At 36.0% G+C, this 23,076-nt stretch overlaps 1 protein-coding gene across 8 annotated transcripts in view; it reads right to left on the bottom strand.

Moving 5' to 3' along the window:
• Positions 1-23,076, bottom strand: part of TAB2 (TGF-beta activated kinase 1 (MAP3K7) binding protein 2) — an 82,568-nt gene that overhangs the window by 52,237 nt on the left and 7,255 nt on the right. For 2 of the 8 annotated variants that reach the window (XM_081529926.1, XM_081529923.1), the window contains exon 2: positions 4,676-4,824. The exons of 2 other annotated variants lie outside the window; for them this stretch is intronic. The gene's annotated coding sequence lies outside the window, so the exon portion shown is untranslated. Of the gene's footprint in view, positions 1-27; positions 159-4,675; positions 4,825-6,718; positions 6,799-12,652; positions 12,703-13,595; positions 13,728-23,076 lie in introns of all 8 variants that reach the window. 4 more of the 8 variants (XM_081529927.1, XM_081529929.1, XM_081529931.1 and 1 more) reach the window with 4 other exon arrangements.

Below are 23,076 nucleotides of genomic sequence, written 5' to 3'. Positions count from 1 at the left end.
TTAAGATGAAGATTTAGAGAAAGTTACAAGAAATTTCACCAAGTGATTCCCATGCAGTTTCATCCCCTTATTTGACTCCTGTTTCTTCTGTTCATCTGATCGAATTTAACATAATCTTGTTAAGTATGTGCCAGTCTTTCAAAGCTAACACTATGGAACTGTTGAAAAGTTGGTTGTTAATCTTGTTATAGTTATGGGGGATGAATTTTACATTAGATGGTCAAGAATAATTTCAAAACTGTACAGAAACTTCTATCTCAACATATTATATATAAAGTTATTTCACAATTCTCCAATTATAGATACCCTTAGAGAATATTTAATAGCATATAATTGAATAAAGAACCAGAAATCTCATGATGTAATATTTATCCATAAATCTAGAATGACTTTCATAACAATATAAACTATGAACATATATGAAAGTGATAATCTACTCAACATTTTGATTTTATTTTCTAACGTATTATTGTTATATATTTTCATATAACATATTACAGTATACACATTGCCTATGTAAACATTTGTTGCTTGTCTATTACTCACTCTCTACTATCGTGGGTGCTGAAAATATTAAAATTAATAAAAGCAAACTTTTCTATACTCAAAGAAATTTACATTTTGGTAGAGGAAGACAAATACATCAACAAGTAAACATAATAACTCAACTGTAACTGAGCTGTGTTGCAGTGCACAGGGAAAACATAGGAGGGGCCAATCAATTCTGAGGGAAGTGGAGAGTTTAAGGGCAGGATTAATTAAAGAGGGCAACACCTAAGCTGGGTCTTAGAAGATAAAAATATGTTTTACCAGGTGGACAGGCAAGAGGGGAAGAAGATTTCAAACATAAGTAGCTGCCTGGGAAAAGACTTGAATCAGACAGCATGGCAAGTTTGGGTAACCACAAGTAGCTGGTTCATGTTGAAGGGCAGGGAGTGAGAAGAACAGGGAGAAAGTGTGATACAGGATGAAGCTGAAGAATTAGGGTAGGCACGGGCCTATCATAGATGATCTTAATTGCTTTGCCCTGCCCTATATGTGCTGAATCCCACAAGTCAGCAAGAACAACACGCCTCTCACTTTCCAGATCCACCTAATTTTCTCTGAAGCTCCAAGCCCTGCCTGGTTCTGTGACATTCCACACAGTCCCAGAGGCGGGCATGCAGTCGTTCAGTAACATTCACTGTGTGGCACTGAGAGGTGTATAAGCAGCAGTGGAGATCAGGAGGAGGAAGTGCCTAAAACGTAGGAACTGAGGAGAGGCAGGAGAAATTTCACAAAGAACGTAGTACTTGGACTTAGCCATTACAGATAAATCATAAAGAGTCTTGCAGGATATCACTGACAACTGTTTGTGTGGAGGAAAAGATCATGAAAGAATAGGATAAATTTGAAGAACTATAGCTGTACTGCAGAAGGGAAGTGAGATAAGGCTAAAAAGGTGGAAAGTTTTCAATGAAAAACGCACAGATTCCAGATTATGTATAAGATCTAAGAAAATTCTACTGGCCTGGAATTTTCATAAATACAATCTACTTTTTGGTTCACCTTAATGTCTGTGATCCATTCTACAAACATTGCCCACTGTAACGTGCTCTAAATACGCAAAGATGAATAAAGTATAGTTCCTGCTTTTAAGAAAATCAAAAACGAGTAGAATTCAGATTTTTATGAGACTTCTTATAGCATTTATCTCACTCTATCCTCCCCACATGTGAAGCAGAGAAGATAAATGTTACTCCACTTTTTTTTTAACTGAAGAGAATCAAGGAAAGATGTATTAAGAAATGTATTTACAGTTCCAACTAAGTCAGCAGCAGAGCTCTTTTCTAGGCCAGTTCTCAACTGTGGTGTCACTATCCAGTGCTAGCTCCATCAGCTGTGAATGAAAATTTGTTGCTGATCATAAAGTACCAGAGCTCCATCTATAACAATATAAAGTATCCAACCTACAGACAAGCATATGTGTTTAAAGAGGAGCATATAGGAATGTCAGTTTAGTTCAGTCGCTCCATCGTGTCTGACTCTTTGCGACCCCATGGACATATAAGAATGTCACTTCAGTGTATATCACTAAAAGAACAATCTGAATAACCATTTAGGAATGAATAAATTAATGTACAGCAATGTGTTTTTTTTTTAAGTCAAGTAAGATCCAAATAATTATATGCAAAGGCCTATTGAGACATTATTAGATGAAAAAAGATGCAAAACTCATGTATAATGACGCCCTTTGTGTTAAAAAAAAAAAAAGACACCAAAAAAAATTTTAAACAGATATTTTTATATGAATGCACAGGTAATGCTCTGAAAGGATACACACTAATTATTTTGGAGACCTGGCTGGGAAAAGGAACACATAGACAGAAGGTGGTCCAAGGAGATTTAGTCATCTCTTATGTTTTAATTTTTTATAAGAATATATATTCAGGTATTTTTGTATAATTAAGCATAAGCAGCTGAGATTAGAGCAGAATATTTTCCCTATAAAAGTATTTCCCATATATTTTCTATGTATTTCCCCATAACACTACTTGTATTCTGATATGGGGGGTCAGAGAGTAGGAGCAGCATAGAAAGAATTATTTGAAAGTACCAGAACTGAGCCAATTTAATGTACTTTCAAATAACTCTAAGCCTATGCTATCAATGCTGAAATTGTTACTGATATACTTAATAACTGCAACAATGCTCAATCATCAGGAGTCTTGACAGATGGGATTTAAATGTCCACACATGAAAGTGGACAAGGGCACTTTCCTCTGAGCTTACAGCATGATTACTCTGACTCACCACGGATCAGGTTCTGTGTTGAACAATGTTAACCTACATTATTTCAATTCTCACAACATTCCTGTAAGGAGTAAGTGAGAAATTACAGGTAAAACTCTTCACACATGATGCCTAATCAGTAAGAGTAAGTGCTGGCCTTCATAGGTATTGCTACTGCCTAATCTCTAACTTTTTCAGGTTTCAACCCTCACTATTGCAGTCAGCTTTTCAAAAGACTCACTGACTTAAGTGCGAGAATGCTAAGAAATAAATCTGCAATGGATTCTCATGACCTGACCTACTGAACTAAATCCAAACTCCTTCATTATACATTTGAAAGTATGTGTGGCAAAGCTCCACCGTCCATCATATCCTTCTATACCCTACTATTCTGCAGGCATACTGGACTGTTCACAATTTTTAGAACATATTATATACTTTGACTTCTATAACTTAGGAATATGCTTATCTTTCTTGCTAACAATTTCTATCTACTCTTCAAGGCTCAGTAGAAATATTACTTTCTCTACAAAGTTGATTCTCTCATTTTTTCCACCTCTATTATGATACTTTTTTATGGTATTATTTGTCCATAAGCCCACTGAAAACAAGGTTAATTTATTTTTACATCCCTAGTGCACCTAATAAAGTGTCTCATATACAATTTACATTCAATGATGTAGATAAGTTTCACCATTACTCATAGCCCCAGTGATAACTAGTAAGACTTCAAATTCAGAAGCAATTCTCTCTTATCTCCCCTTCAATTCACCTACCAGTGGTAAGGACCCTAGTAACTCTGGTAGTAGCTCTCTTTCCTGCCCTAATTCAACACTCAGTGAGATATAATTATTTCAATGCTAAACAAATGAAGTGGCACAGAATCAGTGACCTAACGTTGACAAGACTGGCTGACATTAAATTCATTATGCATTAACACTGGAGGAAGGCATATAAAGCATAAGCTAGGATATCAGACTCATTTTTTAAAATCACAACTGGGACATAAAATTCCTTTGTTCAATTTTGGATAATCTCTAACCTCTCTGAACTGAACTTTAAAATCAAAAGATATGTATGGTCATCTACCCCAAATAAAGTCACCTTTTATGGATTAACTGTTCCTAAATCTATACAAATTAGTAAAAGTGATAAATGTCCTTAAAAGCTAACTTAGCCCTCTAAACATTCACAAGTAGTTTTTTCTCAGTTAAAATCTAAGGTAGTAAGAAATCTTAATTTTTAGTTTTGCTGTTACCTTCCATGACAACTCCAACTACTGATGACTTTCTCATCCGGTTTCTTTTGGACAATCAAGTAAAAATATAGCAAATACTAGTTATATACTTACATTTAAAATAGAACTAAATTCTTCAGGTAAAACTACTGCATAATACATTACTTGATTCTATCCAGGAGTTTTCTTTCAATTTCCCCACTCCCATTTTTGAAGACCATATTAACTCTTATGTGAAGGCACTCACAGTGTAGATTAGTTGAGGACCTCAGGACAGACAACTGTTTCATTTATTTAATTCTCTAAATTACTTGTACCATATGTGAACCTCTTAAAGGAAGACAGTTTGGTTGTTTCTGTACTTCTCAATGAAGACCAGAGTACTTTTTGTACATTTTTACAGGGCTTAATTCAATAGCATTTCCAATTAATTTTTCTTTAATTGTTTTTCCATTAGTTTGCTGTTACAAACAAGTTAAATTAGAAATAGTCAGGCAAAAGGTACGTTAAAGTCAATACTAGATGCATGTCACCCAGTGGTTAGGGATGTTACCAAACTGTAAGCAAGATGACCAAAGTTTTGAACGTGAAGTTTTGGTTATTATAGATTTCATAGTAAGGCAGTTACGTGGCTAAGCTTGACTGGTGCCATGGACTTGAGCATACCTGGAAATAGAAAAAGTCAAATGGTAGCTGTTCTTGATTGGCCCATTGCCATTTTTGCAGCTTACAAATTTTTAATTAAGTAACTGCAGTGAGCTCATCTCTACTGGATACTTCTTTTCCAGGGCAGGTCCAGGAACTGGGTCTGGAGCCTTGAAAGCAGAAGAGAAACTAGAGTAAACTAGAGGTAGGCAGAACGAGAAACGTGACCAGATACCATTGTGATCTAATAGCAGTGAGGTAGTCCCCAGTGTCTCGCAAAGGAAATATTCTTAAATGGAAAAGACTCTCTTAAATTACAGGTTATCAAAAGATGCTATTTGCATTACTTAAGTCATTGTCCTAATCTACCCAACTCCACTCTAAACTCCCAATTCTAGAAACTAAACCAGTAGCCTTTATGAAATCTCTACTGGCTTTCAGCAACCGACTGTCCAATATGGGAACAGAGTATATAGAATGAGAAAACCAACAGTAAGTTTATTTTCATTAGTAAGACTGGAATTGTAAAGTTCTCATTTTTAGGTCACTTTACTCTTCTCTTTTGCTATCTTATTTCCAATTACCTTCTGTTTCCCTATATTCCTACAATCAGTTCTCAGACTCTTCTTAAGAAATGCTTTAGGCACATCTAAGCAGTGAAATAAAGTTCCAATTTTTAAAAATATTTGGTAATTCTTAAAGAGGGACGCAAAGAACAGCTCATAAGATGTGGCTCTTTATTAACCACACTAGAAATTCTTTTTTCCATTACCAAAATAGAGTCAATGATTTTTTTTTTTTTTTGGTTAGGTCCACATTATTAAAACACACACAAGAAAACTTGCAAGTACAAAGGTTACAGCAATGGTAGGCTATTAAAAATGTTAGACTGTTGTACTAATTAGATTACTAGGGCCTAGAAATGATGTTCTTATGCTTGGCAAGCTGATAATTTTAGGAGTGTCTAAGAAAGAAGAGAATCAATTGCACAGTAGTCAAAATAAACTGAATCCTCTGCTGCTGTCCAATGATGGCAGATGGTGAGGATTGTAACAGGACAAAAAAGTAGTGAAGACAAGGATGCAAAGAACTTAACTCCCTGCATTTCTAGTAACTAGGACACAACAAAGCAGAATAGAATGAAAGTAGTTTTTAAGGACAAGGTCAATTTTCCACCTTTTGTAATGGCATGCTATAGGTGAAAATATTCTGGTAGAGAAAGATCTAGGTTCCAAATCTGGTTCCTGTACAAACTAAAACTCTGCAGAAGTTTCTGTTGTATTAAATGGGATACCATCCCTACCTCACTGGATTGTCATGAGAATTAGCACCTAACAACCTGGCAGACAGTAGGTATTCAATACAGTTTTCTATATGCTCAGTTGTATCCAACTCTTTGTGACCCCATGGACTACACAGCCTGCTAAGGTCCTCAGTCCGTGGGATTCTCCAGGCAAGAATACTGGAGTGAGTTGTCATTTCCTACTCCAGGGGATTGCCCTGACCCAGGGATCGAACCCACATCCCTATCATCTCATGCAATGGCAGGCGAGTTCTTTACCACTGTGCCACCTGGGAAGCTTTGCTCTTAACATCTGAGTATACTTAAGCTTTCATTTTCATAAAATGCTGAAACGACAGCTATGTAGCAAGCTTTAGCTTTAAATAACTCAACTGCATCACATCCTAAGAGAGATAACCTGATTTATCAACATTGATCCCCGAACAAAGCAAATGTGAGAGAGCTCAATTCTGAGAACTGATGATAAATAAAAATACAACAATTTACATTTAGGATAAAGAGAATTAATGGTAAACCAGTAAGTAGACATGTAATTCTTCCTCCTTCAACTAGAGTAGAAAATACTTTTGTCAACACACCTCTAGTCAAAACATTATAGAACTGGGATACAGTGTCTTTTAGAAAACAAAAGGAATCAATATATGATCTAACTTGGTCTTTAAGTCAGGAAATGCTTTAAGGGCATAGAAAAGCCTTACATTTGAGCAATAATTTTCCTCTTACTGATAGAACAGTGGGTTCCACATAAAATTATTATTTACCAAATATGGTTCAGAGATCAGATTACACCTTCCCTGGCATTACCAAGTAATAGAGCAAGTATCACAAGCCACAAGGAATTCTAAAAAGAAAAAAAAAAAAATTATTTTCTTAAAGTTTACTTGAAATGTGTTCACTACTACAACTTTATTTCAAAGAGGTTTTAAAAGTTAACATGGAAAGAATCTTACTCAAAATAGAAATGATAAGATTAAGTAAGTTTTGCCAGAAGGCATAATAAAGAGTATTTAAGAATGAGGATTCCCATTCATTAACCCATATGGATAGGCTTTCAGTTTACAGACCATCAAAAAAAAAAAACACCACTTTTCTAGATAAACCATTAATTTTTTGGTGTTTTTATTTTATAACCAGATTCATTGAAATCTCATTACTCACATAATGTTTCAGTTGATCCTTTTGGATTTTCCAAATATAAACTGTCATTTACAAATAAATGTGCCTCCTCCTTTTCAATAATTAGACCTCTTGTTTTGTTTTTGGTCTAATTATATTGGCCAGCATTCTCAAGACAATGTTATGTAACAGTAATGCCAGCCAGACCTTTTTTGATTCATGAGTTTTTAAAACGAATTTAGTATTTCACTAAATACTAAAATAGAAATTCTAGTATTTCACCATTTCTAGTAACAAAATGCTGGCTTCTGGTTTGAGATATATAAAATCTTATATATCTATGTTCATTTCTTCTTGTTTCACTAAGGATTCTTATTAGAAATAAATGTTGATTTCCCTTCTTTTCATATCCCTCAGTATATCCACATGTCCCATCACCAAATATGACTTAATTCGATTTATTCCTAACGGGAATACCACTCATTTGTAGTATTCTGTTAATGTAATGCTGGATTCCAATTGATTTTATTATGCATTTTTTGCATCAAATTATGTGAGACTGGTATGTAATCTTCTTTTATGTTCATATTTTGTGTTACCTTGGTTTTGTAAAAAGAATATGGAAGCTTACTTTTTTCCCTCTATGTTCTGAAATACATAATTACCTGGTACTTTTCGTAAGGAATTGTCTCTCTACCAGTTAAGACAAGCATTTTCATTTGTGGCTCTAGATCCTATCCCTTTTTTCCCTGTTTCTTTGAGAAAACCAGCACCTTTTCTTTTCAATCTCTCACTTCAACCTATGAATATGTTTAAGTTTTAACCATCTTAAACATACATCATGCACAAATTGGTACCACAAAAATTTTCTTTACTAGTTAAGTCTTGTTCAGCAAGTATTTATTTACAAAGCTATTTATTAAAATTGCTGCTCTATTCAAGACACTGAGAATAAACTGCAGTTCCTGCTTTCTACCTATTTCTAATCCAGTAAGGAACACAAACAGGCAAACAAAAGTCTGCAACTACAATGCAAGGAATAAACAAGCCATGCCAGGCCATCTCTCTCTTAACATCTGTGCCTTTCCAAACTTCTCTACTGAGCAATAATGTCCTGACCTCAACTTTACTTTAATCTGCCCTCAAGTTTCCTCCCTTGGTAACAGTTTCATTCAAATCACCAAATTCAATAACCTCTTCAGGATCCTTACCTATCATTTTGTAATAACTTTGCTGCTTGATTCATATATTTTTAAAAATAAATCCAATCACATCTTCAAATGTACTTAGTTAAATTTTGCTTTTAAAAAGAAAGTTCACGGAATATTTTAAGTTTTATTGCGTGTGTGTGTGCTATGGCGCTTCAGTCGTGTCCAACTCTTTGTGATCTGTAGCCCGCCAGCTTCCTCTGTCCAAGGGATTCTCCAGGCAATCCTGGAGTGGGTTGCCATGCCCTCCTCCAAGGGATCTTCCTGACCCAGGGATCAAACCTGCATCTCTTGTGTCTTCTGCATTGTCAGGTGGGTTCTTTACCATAGTGCCACCTAATTTACCATATCATTTGATTCTTATGAAAAACCATCAAGTAAGGCCAGGTACTTAATACTCTCCTTCGCAAGGTTCAGAAAAATTAAGTAATTTACTGATCATCAAAACTCAAATGAGCAGCAGAGTTAGAGCCAGAAATGTATTTGTGGCTTTCTAACTTCAGGTCCAGGGCTCCTTCCTCTATAGTTTATTAACTTGACTCATTAATTAAGTACTAACTTGAATGCTTTCTGATCATGCTCTTCTTGAAAACTTTTCTGGTCAACACTGCACATTCTTCTAGTTCCAAGGTTCCTTGTTTCAGTGCTTCTTAATGTTTGCCAAAAGGATTTAAGTACAGACTATGACATTTCTTCTTTCACTTCTTCCTCTGGTATCTTATCTACACTTATAGTACTAATCTAGGGAGAGGCTTCTTTAAGTAGTTGCTTTCTGTTCTATCTGATGAAAATTAAACAATTAGAATCACAGAATTCAATGTTGAAAGGGTCTTAGAGATTTAGTCCAACACCCTTATTTAATAGAAGAGAAACATAAAGTTCAACTCACACAAGTCACTAGCAGAATTTGAATAAAAGTTTAAGACAATATTTGCCTTTTTGAACTTATGAATCATAAAATATACACTTATACAGCATATTTATATATAGTAAACAGGAAGCAACTAAACAAATTTCAAGAGTAATTATTGGACCCTGTTTCATTTTTGTTAAAGATACTTGTCCATATTTCTAGTATGACAAAACTAATGTATGAGTCCATTCACCAAAGTTTTTTTTTTTTAAAGTCACAGAATGGCAATAAAGTTAAAACCTATTCAATTTCACAAACTCATGCATTAGTTATCTATCTTCCAGATTTTTAAAGGGACCTGGGAATCAAAATCATACCACTATCTAGCCTAATGCTTCCCACTTAGGTTGATAACCACAACCTTGTCTACAAGGCAGGAACAGATAGCACTAGACTGTCTGCTGAACACGGCCTGCTATGTGGTAAGCACTGAAAACATGTCAGTTACCACTGCTTCTCCAGCAATTACTACTTCTGAATATATTCATATGATTATAAAACCAGCCATACTAATGACTCAGCCATACACACAAGCATCCTGTTAGAGGACCCCCTACCTTACTCCACTCCTTTCAGTCTATCGGCCAGGTTCTTTTTGTAGCAAGCAGAGCCACAATCCTAGTTATATAGGAATACCTTTCCAACCACTCCCAAGCTAGAAGTACTTTAATATCTCAACAACAGAATCTACAGGCTCTGAAAATTAAGAGCTTATTTTAAAAGGAAATTTTCCACTGCAACACTTCTAAGCTACTAAGCTCGTTTACCCATGACACAGAATACATGAAAAATAAAAGGGTATCTCATGTGAAGCAAGATTTTTTTTCCCTCTTAACTGTGCTGAAGTTTAAACTTAAACTCTTCCCCAAACTGGCTTCCCCTCTTCAACTTCCCGTTTTCATTAGAAATAGCAATTTTCTTGTTAACCTGAAAACTGAAATTACCTTTTCTCTTGCCTTCTTTTACTTTTCTCAACTGCTTCAAATCTCATCCATCCAATAACTAACATTCCTTAAAACACCACTCCTAAGACTCTCCTCACTGGATATTACAGCCAACACAGCTCACAATTACTTCCGTAGTTCCAAAATCTAAAAAGTTCTGAAAAGATTTCTTTTTAAGTTTCATGTCAAAGCTCATCTGATAGTGGCAAAAATCTGCTTTGAACTGATGTGAAGCTACTTACAGGCTTTATTTAGCCTACTTACTGCAAACATTTCCATTTTCCACTGCAGAAATACTAGTGTTTAAATACTGGGTGATACCTCAAACTCTGCTGGGGGTGTTACATAATATACAATATATACACCCCAACTCAGGCGTCTTATTCTTAACTTTCCTTTTGATAGTTTCCCTAACACCACTCCATGCATTTCAGCCTTCATATCTACCACCAAGTCCTATAGATTCTTCTTTCCAAATACCACAACTGCCAATTCTACTTCACCCCAACCGCCACCACATTATCCCAATCATCCGACTTTTAAATGACCAGACCCACAGCTTATATCCCAGCCATTAAGTCCTTCACATTTGACCAATCACGTATAGCAGAGCAGATTAAGAGAGGTTCCTATATAACCACCCTAAATATTTCACTGCTTTGCATAAGAATTTAAGAAACTGGAACAGACAAATAATAAGAGGGTAAAGACAGTGATTGTGGTATTATATTCGAACTTCTGTTCACTTTTAAAGTTTAGTTTATCTATAACTGTAAGCTAAGAAGAGGCTCTCTTTGCTCCAACTTAATGAAATTTTAAAAATTGTGTATTTACAGTACAGAGTAAATACATAATTTTGTTAACACAACAAAAACAAATGAAAAATATACCAGGTTCCTCCCCTGTTTATCACTTCAACTAAAACTTCTCAGTGTGGTTTTCAAGGCCTTCTCCAGTTTGGTTCCACTGGAACTGGTACCTTGGACCCCCGCTTGGCAGGGAGAAAGCTACATATCGCCTCTCAGAATGACTTGAAATACATAAAACACAGTACATAGGATTACAAAGAAGGCCAGCTTTATTTTAAATGAGTAAAATAAAATCAATGATCACAAAGAAAATCAATTATACTGAAAATCACCAAGTGTTTTTCAGAACCCATATTTTTGATATATTTATGTATCAGCTTCTTTACTAACACCCAACATGTAAACTCCAGTGGGGTCTAATAACAACTATAGTTTTAAAGTAGTAATTTGCATGAACTATATTCAGAGATAGCCAAAACAGTAAATGTAATATTTGTGCTTTTTCTATGACTAATAAAATCACAGCACTGGTAATACTACTGTGCTTTACTGATTAAAATCATAATAGAAGGAAAGGTTAAATTTCAGTTACAGTTTATTGTTAGTAACAATAGAAAGAGCTTTTTTTTTCATCTAAATGCAGGGACTCCTCTAAATTCTGTCCTCAGATCCTCTTCAGGGTTTTGGAGTCTAGAGTAAAACCCTATTAAGTCTAGTTACTTTTACTTCCCACTAGTCCCCACACTCAGAGAAATTTGGGCTTTGACTAAACATGTTCAACCCTGTTTTCATTCCTGACTACGCTACTGCTCTCTCTTAGGATGTCATTTCTCCACCGGATGCTTGTCAAAATCTTAACTACCTCTTCAAAAGCAATTCATGTTCCATCTCCTTTTTGCATTCTTTTCCTACTGCTTCACCCCACATGGATCCCTCATTTTCCTAGAACTCCTAACGCACCTGTGGATCAATGCTTCATGACCCAAAATGTAATTATTCTCTTAGAGCTCCACTTCTGTCTCTTCATCTAAAGTAAAGATCCCTGGGGACATGGGTGACATACTTGTATATAGCGGCACTGCCTATACGTAATACAGGCCCATAAAATGTATTCAGTAAAGAAACTATTCTCAGTAAGGGCTTCCCTGGTGGCTCAGATGGTAAAAAATCTGCCTGTAATGTGGGAAACCCAGGGTCAATCCCGGGGTTGGGTAGATCCCCTGGAGAAGGGAATGGCAACCCACTCCCATACTCTTGCCTGGAGAATCCCACAGATAAAGGAGCCTGGTAGGCTATAGTCCATGGGGTCCCAAAGAGTCGGACACAACTGAGTGACTAACTTACTCATTCTCAATAAACCCAGTAGTAGAATATCATTTCTTTCAAAAGTTTAAGGACCAGAAAATGCATCAGGAGGACTGAAAATTCTATTAAGCAGCAAAAACAGACTCGTAAAGGAAGTTTAATATTAATAATTCAACTCAATTAGAACCTAGATAGTCATATTAAAATCTCAGAAACTTATTTACTAGGCAGTGATGAATTCCAAGTAATAAATCAGGGAAAGAGAGCTAAAGTAGGCATAAAACAATGATTCATTCAAAAAATACTAAGCATCTACTATATGCTAGGCACAAATCCAGATTTCACAGATTCAATGGTAAAAAACAACCAAATAAGAAAAGGTTCTCAAACAAGAATTTACTTTTAGACCGTAGACTAGAATCAGGGGCTCCTGTTTCTCATTCTGAAACTCTGTAACAAAAAGCAGAACAGGAGGTACAGTTAGGGTGGAGAAATGTTCTCAGAAGGCAGTAAGTCATATAAAACGTTATAAAGAAATAGATTTGGAGCTATTTTTCTATATATATATATATATAATCTACATGGTATATATAAAAATAGCATTAAAAGCTCTATATACATAAAGTCTACATGGAAACAGATTTGGGGATAAGTTTCAATTGTCTTATTTAGAATATTTATTGCCCAGTAATACTAGATGAACGAGGTATACTCTACTCATTGATTAATGTTTTAATCACAAACACTTCATAAAGTTTTATTTTTCTTCAAAGAGCCCAGCCAAGTTGCCCCATTTACTTTATATAAAAATAAAAAATTTTATCTACGAATATCCCAGAAGTGGGGTGGGTGATAGTAGTAACCGTGGTAAATATTACTCTAAGTAATCTTTTTGGAAGGTTCCAAAAGAGGAGGGCAATGGGAATACAGGTAGGAAACAAGAGACTGCTCTCCACACATTTCAGTCTCTAGTGCTGATTATGACCAAATAGAAATTACCTTTCTTAAAGGGAAGTTCTTAGACTAATAGCAATGGAATTCAGTGAGTGAGGGGGGAGGATGAGTGGGTGGGACTGGAACATATAAACTAATAGTCTGACAGTGCCATGCTACTAAAGTATCTTGTCCAAAACTCAACCCTCTGCCTCCCACACAATAATATATCTATATGTTAATGACTAATAGTACAGGACTGATTTCTGAAGCTAAAAATCTCAAGGTCTTCAATTCTTTTCCTCACCATATACAATCAGTGGCAAAGTTCTACTGATTACTCCCACAAGTGTTTCTTGCATTAATCCCCCTTTCTATTCCCACAACATCCTTGCTCAGGTCCCTGTTACCTGGACAACTGAATAACACAGTCATCTTTTATCTGACCGCTTACTCCACTCTTAGGTCTTCTAAGCTCTATTTCAGAGCGGCAACAAGATTTCTAGTTTCTGAAACACTGCTGGATCATGTCATTTTCCTTCCTAAGAGAGGTAAGAGATTTTGCAGAATTAGACTGCACTGAATTTCAGTAGAAGGTGATGACATTGATCTAGGGAATAATGGAAAAGAGGTTGGACAGGAAGAGAGGAGACGTAAAGACCAAGAACTTACAACAAAGGAGTTGGAAAAGTTAGATAAAATGCAAGAAGCAATGGGACCAAGAAAGTCAAATGAAAAGAGGTATAACAATAAAGTTTTAGTTTATTATTTTTATAACAAATAGTTTACAATTTTGTAACAATGAGTAAGATTAAACATTTGCTAAGCAAATTAAACATTAAACATGTGCTAAGCACTAGGTCAAATGATTTATAAGGCATTTGCTCATTTAATGTTCTCAAGAATCCTCAGCTGACTACACACTGGTCTCTCCCAGAGAAAATAAGGATTATTTTATATAGCCCCCTTGTCTTTCCACGACAATGCCTAAAACAGCACTAAACAATTTATATTCTTACCATGTTGGTGTCAACGATATCAGAGGAAAGCCATTTTTCCCATAAACTTCATTAATGTTTCATGGACTAGCACAATAGATACATGTATATACAGATATACAGATATATACATGGTTTTCCAGCTGGCTGGACAGGCCCTGGTGGCTCACATGGTAAAGAGTCTGGCTACAATGTCAGAGACCTGGATTTGATCCCCTAGAGAAGGAAATGGCAACCCACTCCAGTATTCCTGCCTGGAGAATCCCACGGACAGAGGAGCCTGGCGGTCTGCAGTCCATAGGGTTGCAGAGTTGGACATGACTGAGCGACTTCACTTTCTTCTTTTCCCAGGTGGCTCAGAGGTAAAGAATCAGCCTGCCAATGCAGGAGATGTGAGTTTGATCACTGAGGTGGGAAGATCCCTTGGAGGAGGAAATAGCTACCCACTTCAGTACTCTTGCCTGGCCAATCTCACGGACAGGGGAGACTGCAGGTTGCAGTCCATGTGTCACAAAGAGTCAGACACGACTGAACAACAGAGCATGCATGCACAGATATATACATACACTACATAAACATACACACAAAAAAGACACACACTAGAGATTTGGAAATAAAATACTATGGCTTTCAAAAATAACTGCTCTCCTGAGGCTTAAATATGAATTGGAACAGTAAAGGCTCAGGGTATTTTTGTCTTATTAAGCTCAAAGGAGAAAAGGTATATGAAAATGTTTTTTAAAGTATGTATAATCATTACTGAAACGAAACATGGCTTATACCTCTACCATCAACCTGGAAATGAGGGGGGACTAGGTAAAAGGAAGATGAAAGTTACTTTCTTTTTTAAAATGGTATAGGAAATTTCCAATGAGATACTACTACAGACCAAACTCTAAGCCCAACCTACTATTTACAATATGTGCTCTGCATACAAGAAGTCTAGGCCAGGTTTAGATTTTGCAAAAATCCACTGTGTGTGTGTGTGTGTGTGTGCACTCAGTTGTGACCAACTCTTTGCGACCCCATGGACTGCAGCCCACCAGGCTCCATGTGTCCATGGGATTCTCCAGGCAAGAATATTGGAGTTGGTTGCCATTTCATTTCCTCCTCCAGGATCCTTCTTCATGATCCAGGGATCGAAACTGCATCTCTTGGGACTTCCCTGATGGTCCAGTGGTTAAGACTCTGTACTCCCAATGCAGGGGTCCTGGGTTTGATCCCTGGTAAGGGAACTAGATCCCACATTCTGCAGCTAAGACCCAGTGCAACCAAATAAATACAAATAAAGTTAAAAAAAAAAAAAAAAAAAGAAACTGCATCTCTTGTGTTTCCTGCATTGGCAGGGGGATTCTTTAAAACCACTATTACTATGAAAAAAGAACAAATAACAAGAGGCAAAATGTGTGCCTCACTGACCTTGGGTTAGTAATGTCACTATGTTTGGGTGTACTTTTCGGGGGTATAATGTTTGTTTGAAAGCATCAGGGCACTACTCAGAAAAGACTTTTGACCATAATTTATACTGTGGAGTCTCAAAAACACACTTTCAAAAGCAAGTAAATCTAACAGCTTTAAACTTTAGTAGTGTGTGTGTTCACTCATTCATTCATAAATATTTACACAGAGCTTACTGTACTAAGGCATTGTACTAATGCTGTAAAACCTTATTCAGTGGGAGAAACGGAAAAATAAACAGAATATTATAATGTAATATGGCAAACCTTGCAATAGGGGAAATAAAGTGCTACAGATATTTATATTACAAATAAGAAAAGATCATTAATTAGCTACAACAGAAAATATCATGCCACTTAAAAAGCATTTTCCAGAATACCTTAATATGAAGAAAACATATCTGAATGGAACTCAGAGGATATCTTTTTATCAAGTTTGTAAACTGAGGCTCACTCTTTCCCTTTACCAATTTAATTCTGGCTCTAAGTCAGAAGTCTTAAAACAAAAAAAGTCTCTCCTTGCTATCTATTTTGCATTCTTGTTTTTAATTTTTGTTTTTGATAGGTCTCTCTGGCTCCCTGTTTTATCTAGAAAAGAAATGTTGCCTCAGAAAGCCTCTCAGCCAGTTAATCATAGTATCAAAACTTTTCTACAATATGCATAAACTTTTCTACTTTGTTTACAAAGATTTAGGACAAAGCTCTCAAAATTAGTAAGGCACATGTGTCTATACTACTATTATAGCCATCTACTTATCAAATAAGCATGACTAAATACACATTACAATAAATATGTATCTCCCAAATTGTCTCCCAATCACATAATTTCTGGTGCATTTAATGTGAGATAAGGCAACAGTGTTAATAAACAGAACAATCGCAATTTTCACAAAGTTTTTCATGTGCTATGAGAATCATGTTTTTTGCTAATAAATCTTAAATAACAGTATAGTAAAAAGAAGAAGGTTATAGGTAAAATTTTTAATTTATCACTGTAGTTTCTCACAAGTCAACTGATGACTCTAATTTCTATTTCTAGCCTGAATTTCTTGCTTGAATTTCATTTTGTATTTCAAATTACCTACTCGATAGGTCCAGTTAAATATCTAGCAGGCCTTTCAAAGTTAACATGTCCAAACAAAACCCCTTTTGATTGTTCAGCCCAACTTGTTACTTCACTGTCTTCCCCAACTCAGTCAACAGCAACTCCATACTTTCAAATGCTCGGGCCAAAAATCTTTGAGTGCTCCCTGACTGCTCTTTTATGCCTCGGATCCAATTCATCAACCCATGCCTGCTACTCAGGGTTGGTAACATATCCAAAATCTGCCCTCTTCATACCGTTTCCTGCTGTTACTGTGGTCCAAGCCACTATCAGCTCTCATTTAGACAACTGCAATAATTTCCAATATGGCTTCCCCGTTGACATCTTTGCCCTGCCCTTGGAGTTTATTCCACAAAGAGCTGCCACAGTAAATCTTTAAAAAGGGAAGTTACCATCAGTTAACAGTTTAAGTAAGAAAAACTATATGACCATATCAATTGACATAGAAAAACCACTTGAAAAAATTCAATACCCAGTCATGATAAAAACTCAAACTAGGAAAAGACAGGCACCTACAAAAAGCCTACAGCTAACATGAACTTAATGGTGACAGACTTAATGCCTCCCCTAAGATCAGGAATAAGACTAGCCTGTCTCATCTCCCCATGCCTACTAAACATAGGACTGGAAGTATTTACCAGAGCAGTAAGATAAGAAAAGGGAACAAAATCATTGGAAAAGAAGAAATACAACTGTCTGTATTCACAGATACATTAGAAAACTCACACAAAAAAATTACTAGAATTTATTAGTTTAGCAAAGTCTCAGGATACAGGATCTACTCACAGAAGTCAACCACATTGTTATAAACTATAATAAACAACTAGAAACCAAAGTTTAAAACACAGTATCATTTATGACTGCTCCAAAAAAAAAAAAAAGTGCCTAGGTACAAATCTAGCAAAACATATATAAAATGTGTGTGTGTTAGAAGCTATAAAATGCTGATGAAAGAAATCAGACAATCTAAATATAAAGAGAGACAAACTGTGTTTATGGATTGAAGACTTAACAAAATAAAAATATCAATTTTCCCTAAATAGATTTAAGGGTTTAATGAAATTTTTACCAAAATTCCAGCATTTTGTTTAATAGGTCCTAAATTTCACATGGAAAGGAAATGGAATAGTTAAAAACAATTCTGAAAAAGAAGAATTAGGGAAATTTCACTACCTGGTTTTAGGACTTACCATACAGCTACAGTTGTCAAGAAAATGAGATACTAGTACAGGGATAAATACAAACATCAATGGATCAGAATAGAGAATCTAGAAGTAGACCCTCATAGCACAGCCATCTTCTTTTTGACAAAGGTGCAAAATTAATTCAATGGAGGAAGGGTAATTTTTTTTCAACAAGTGGTGTTGCAACAGCTGATCGTTTCACAGACAAAAAATGAAACTCAATGTAAACTTTATACCTTTATGTGAAAATTAAGTAAAAACGGATCATAGATCTATATATGCAAGATGTAAAGCTTTTCAGAAAACTTTTAGAAGAAAACAGGAGAAAATCTTTGAAACCTAAAGTTAAGGAGATATTAGTCTTGCTAACAAAAGAACAATTCATAAAAGAAAAAAGATAAATTAGACTTCATAATTTCTTTTTCTCTGCAAAAGCCTCCTTTAAGAAGATGAAAAGATAAGCTACAGACCAGGAGAAAATATTTGCAAATCACATATTTGACAAAGTGCTTCTATCCAGAATATATAAAGAACTCATTAAACTCAACAAGAAGAAAAGTCACATTAGAACATAAGCAAAAGACCTGAACAGACACTTCACCAGAGAGGATATACAGACATCAAACAAGCACATGCAAATACACTCGACACCATTAGCCATTAGGGAAATACAAACTTATGTTACAATGAGATATCACTACATATCTATCAGAGCGGCTGAAATAAAAAATATCCTGACAGTATCAAATGCTGACAAGGATGCAGAGAAACTGTATCTCTTATACACCGATGGTGGGAATGTAAAATGGTTCGGCCATTCTGGAAAAGTGGCAGCTTCTTATAGAGTTAAATATATATTTATCACACAACCCAGCAACTCTACTCCAGAGGACTTACCCTAGAGAGACGAAAATGTATTTTACCTACAAAACTGTTCACAGCGGCTATGTGTTTATAGCTCCAAACTAGAAACACAAAAGTCCTTCAGTCAGTGACTGAACTAATTGTGTGGTACACCGTACAATGGTACCCTTCCAACTTCCTCCCTGGAGGAGGGCATGGCAGCCCACTCCAGCATTCTTGCCTGAAGAATCCCATGGACAGAGGAGCCTGGCGGGCTACAGTCCATGGGGTCTCAAAGAGCTGGACCTCACTGAGCGACTAAAACACACTCACAAAGGTACACTTCTTAGAATTAGAACGGAACGAACCACTGATACAAGAAACTAGAATGGACCTCAAGGGTATAATGCTGAGGGAAAAAAGCCAATCTCAAAAGATCACATAATGTATGATTCTACTTTTATAACACTCTCCAAGTGACAAAATTACAGTGATGGAGAACTGATCAGTGGTTAAGGCTGGGTAGCACAGAGGAGTTTCTTTGTGATGATGGAACAGATCTAGATCTATATCCTGACGGTGAGGGTTACATGAATTTACATACATGAAAATAATATAGAGTTACACACACATAGCCACCAACAATCATATTCTAACAGGTGAGAGGAGGGCAAAAGGCAAATAGCTCATGTTTTAAAACCCTCCAGTGGCTTCTAAGCTCATCCTAAATACTAAAATCCCTACCACAATCTAAAGGCACTACATGAAAAGCACATACTCACTAGGATCTCATCTAATTTCTCCCTCTCTCCACTCCAACCACACTGGTCTTCTTGCTCTTAGAACATGGCAGGCATGCTCTCACCTCTCTATTTAGAAAGTTTTCTCTTTATTACTTCACTCAGATACCTGCTCAAATGTCATCTAATCAGAGAAGACTTCCCAGTTGTTACCACTCCCCCCCCACATAAAGTGATGTCTTCTTCATCTTTCTCTCTATAAGAACCGTAAAACCATAAACAGAACTCAAATATCTTCCTCACCTGTTAGTGCCCCTGGCATGTCCTTGCATTGATGATTGGCAGGCACTGCACTTTGCACCCAGGTACTCTAGCCAGGGCGTGTGAGATTCTTACCTTACTCCACACTCAGTATTCTCAAACTCATCACCCACTCTTCTCCTTAATTACAGCCTTAACTCATGTCTTCATCAGTTCTCAAATATATGGTTATAAAGCTACCTCTCCCCCCCTTCCCACCACAGCTCCTAAATATTCTCTACTCTAGAGCCAGAGAAATCTTTCTAGAGCGTTAATTTAAGCATTCCATCATTTACGGGATGAAGTCAAATCTACTTTACAGAGTATACAAGTATTTTCATGCTCTTTCTTCTCATTTTCCACCTCACTTCCGATTAACCCACCACTGGTACCTAATACATGGTCCTGAGTAGGTGCGTCCTCTCCCACCCATCCTTTACGCATATTGTTCTGACTGAAATGGCCTTGCTTCTCCCAAATTCTCCTCTTCCTTGCCTATCTGGCACACAGATTGTGTCACCTTTCCTATGAAGAATTCCCTCTCATATCTTTCCTTCCCTCAGGGGGTCAGACACTCCCTCCTATAGATCCCTGAAGTGTTTTACATCTAACCTGGTCACTGCATTTTCGAGAGTACTATACTGATTTGTATACCTGTCCCTTGAGGGCAAGAACATATCTTACTCATCTTTCCAATCTCATCACCTAGCAAAGTACCTGGCACACAAGCACGACTCAAAACTAATTCAAAACTGCTGGATAGGTGAATTAGGTTGACTAATAAAGCAGACTTGACTCATGGTGAAAGAATGAATCAGGCAAGACTTCTTGGGTTAGTAAGCTATTGTGCACAGGTGTATCATAGAAGGCATATGAAACAAACTCTATGGAGTTTCTTTCTATTCTTTTGGTCATGTATTACCCTACAGAAGTTGAAGCACTGATTCCGCAGCTTGGTTAAGCTAAGATCATCAGTTCAATTTTCCCGTGAACCAGTTTTCTTCCTCAAAAGAATACAATGGATTTATTTCATTCACAAAGCTACAGCAACGGCTCTGAACTGTCATCCTATAAATTCACACCAGTGTTCATGAAGGGAAAATCTCACGAAGAGAATGAGGATGTCTCACTCAGGGCAACCCTCACCTCAGCTAGAAAAATCTCAGAGAAGGAAAAATCAAGCCCAACCAACACGTGTCAATACATTTTCACGCGTAAAAAAGACGAATCGGCTTTGTGGAAATGGAAAGTTTTTTTGAAACCTCATCTCCACGTGTTTATTTTTCCATTTCCTTTGAAAATCATCATAAAGCAGCAAACAGCACTTAGGTAAGTACAGTTCAGGTATACACTTGTCACAAGGTAAACACCAAATTACTCTCAATGCAAATACACAGTGCCTGTATTTTCAACTCTTGTTTGATGGTGATCCCTTAAGATATCTTAAGAACTTTTTCCCTTCAATTCTAGTAACTATTTAATGGTGACCCCTACATACCTCAGCTTATGTCCCAGAAAGTAGATGCTCATGTTTATCTGGTCACCGACAGTCTTTTAAAAAAGTAACCCAAGCAATTTTACCACAGTTTGTACTCAATGAATTAAAATGCAACACATACCCTGTTCTGAATTCCTTTTAAAAAGTAGATTTTCTTGCCTATATTACTATCTTCTCTGTAACTATTTTCTAGTGATAACTCACCACCAATTGGGTCGCAAAGAATTGGACACGACTGAGCGACTGAACTGAACTGAACCACCAATAAATGCTGATGAAAAGAAAATATTGGTATAAGCGTAACTGTGTAATACAAGTATACTACTAATCTGTTAAATATTATTTATAAAAATATCAATTAATACTCATTAGTAGAGCAAAATATTCTACAACCACCACCAGTTTGATCAATTAACATAAAAAACTTTTAGATAAAAATCAAAGCAAAAAAATCAGTCAATCCAGTTGTAAACATCAGGAAATTTAGCACTGTATCTTTCCTGAATGCGAAATACGGACATAGAAAAGAATATTATTAAAGAAATGAAAAAACGTTAACTAGTAATTAAAAAAAATACTGGTGATGTTTTACTTCATCCTTGCTCTGAAGAGTTACTGTAAATTAAATAATATAGAAGTTACTTCCCTTTTATTCTACTTGTTGAGAAAAATGAACTGAACAGGTATCCTGAAAGAAAAACCTAATAAAACTAAATTCCAAGTGTAAAACTGCTTCCCATTATTTAAGTATAATTAACTAAGTGAAAATTTACTTTTTTGCACTTTTTCATCTCAGTAATCCACTGTCATCTGTTATTCTCCCAGAATCTGTCTTCTGCACTATCCAAATAGACAAGTTAAATGATCAGAATCAAACCCCCAGAAACTCTGAAGTTTCTGATAATAGCACTAATCTCTAGAATATACCTCAGTATGTGGCACTGCTTTTGATTTACTATTAACATTTTGGCAAGCATGGGCAGGGGCTGGTTGCAGGGGTCACAAATTTTCTTTAACAGATGGATTTTTTTCTAATCATTTTATTAAAAACAATCATATACTTCCACCAAAATCTTTTAAATCCTACCCTTTGTTACTCTTGCTTCTTCTCTCTGTGGGACCGTTCCAACCTCTACTTTATTATTTGGCTTCTGAGGCTTGTTCAAGGACTGTGTTTTGTTTTGTTTTTTTCTTAAGTGAAACAAGAATGCTATTTTCTTTAATAAGGCAATTAAAATATTACAAATTCTTAAAATGCCCTTATCTATGTTGTACTTGTTTGTGGATAAATCAAGACTTTCTTTCTGAAGCCACTCAAGCTGACACCCTGTAGTAGTATTCCTTTCCAGTGGTAGGTTTTGTTACAGTTCAAAACAAGCAAACAAGCAAAATTGTACAAGAGTATAAAAATATTCAATGGCAGGTATTTCCATCTCATTTCTAAAACAAATTTGAATATCAACCAATTTGTTTCTATAAATCTTCAAGGGGAATTTTTTTTTAAGCCAAGAAATAATTCATATAAATGACTAAATATCTTAGACCTTAGGGAAGTCTTCAAATTTTAGGAAAGCTAAAATTATTACTGTATTCATTAGGCAGAGAATAACTTGCCACAGAATAGGAAAAAGCTGACTGATGCTAAGATTTAAACATCTGAAAAATGGTTACTGGTAAGGGTGGGGTGGGGTGGGATGTTTTCCCTTTTCCGTGAAAACACCAATATTCTCCACATCACAGGAATGTAAGAAATTGACTGAGCCATT

The sequence above is a fragment of the Giraffa tippelskirchi genome, chromosome 9, assembly GCF_054371585.1.
Source record: "Giraffa tippelskirchi isolate mGirTip1 chromosome 9, T2T-mGirTip1v1.2.pri, whole genome shotgun sequence".
Lineage (NCBI taxonomy): Eukaryota > Metazoa > Chordata > Mammalia > Artiodactyla > Giraffidae > Giraffa > Giraffa tippelskirchi.
The sequence above is the reverse complement of the archived record's forward strand: the minus strand, read 5'-3'. Positions and strand labels throughout refer to the sequence as shown.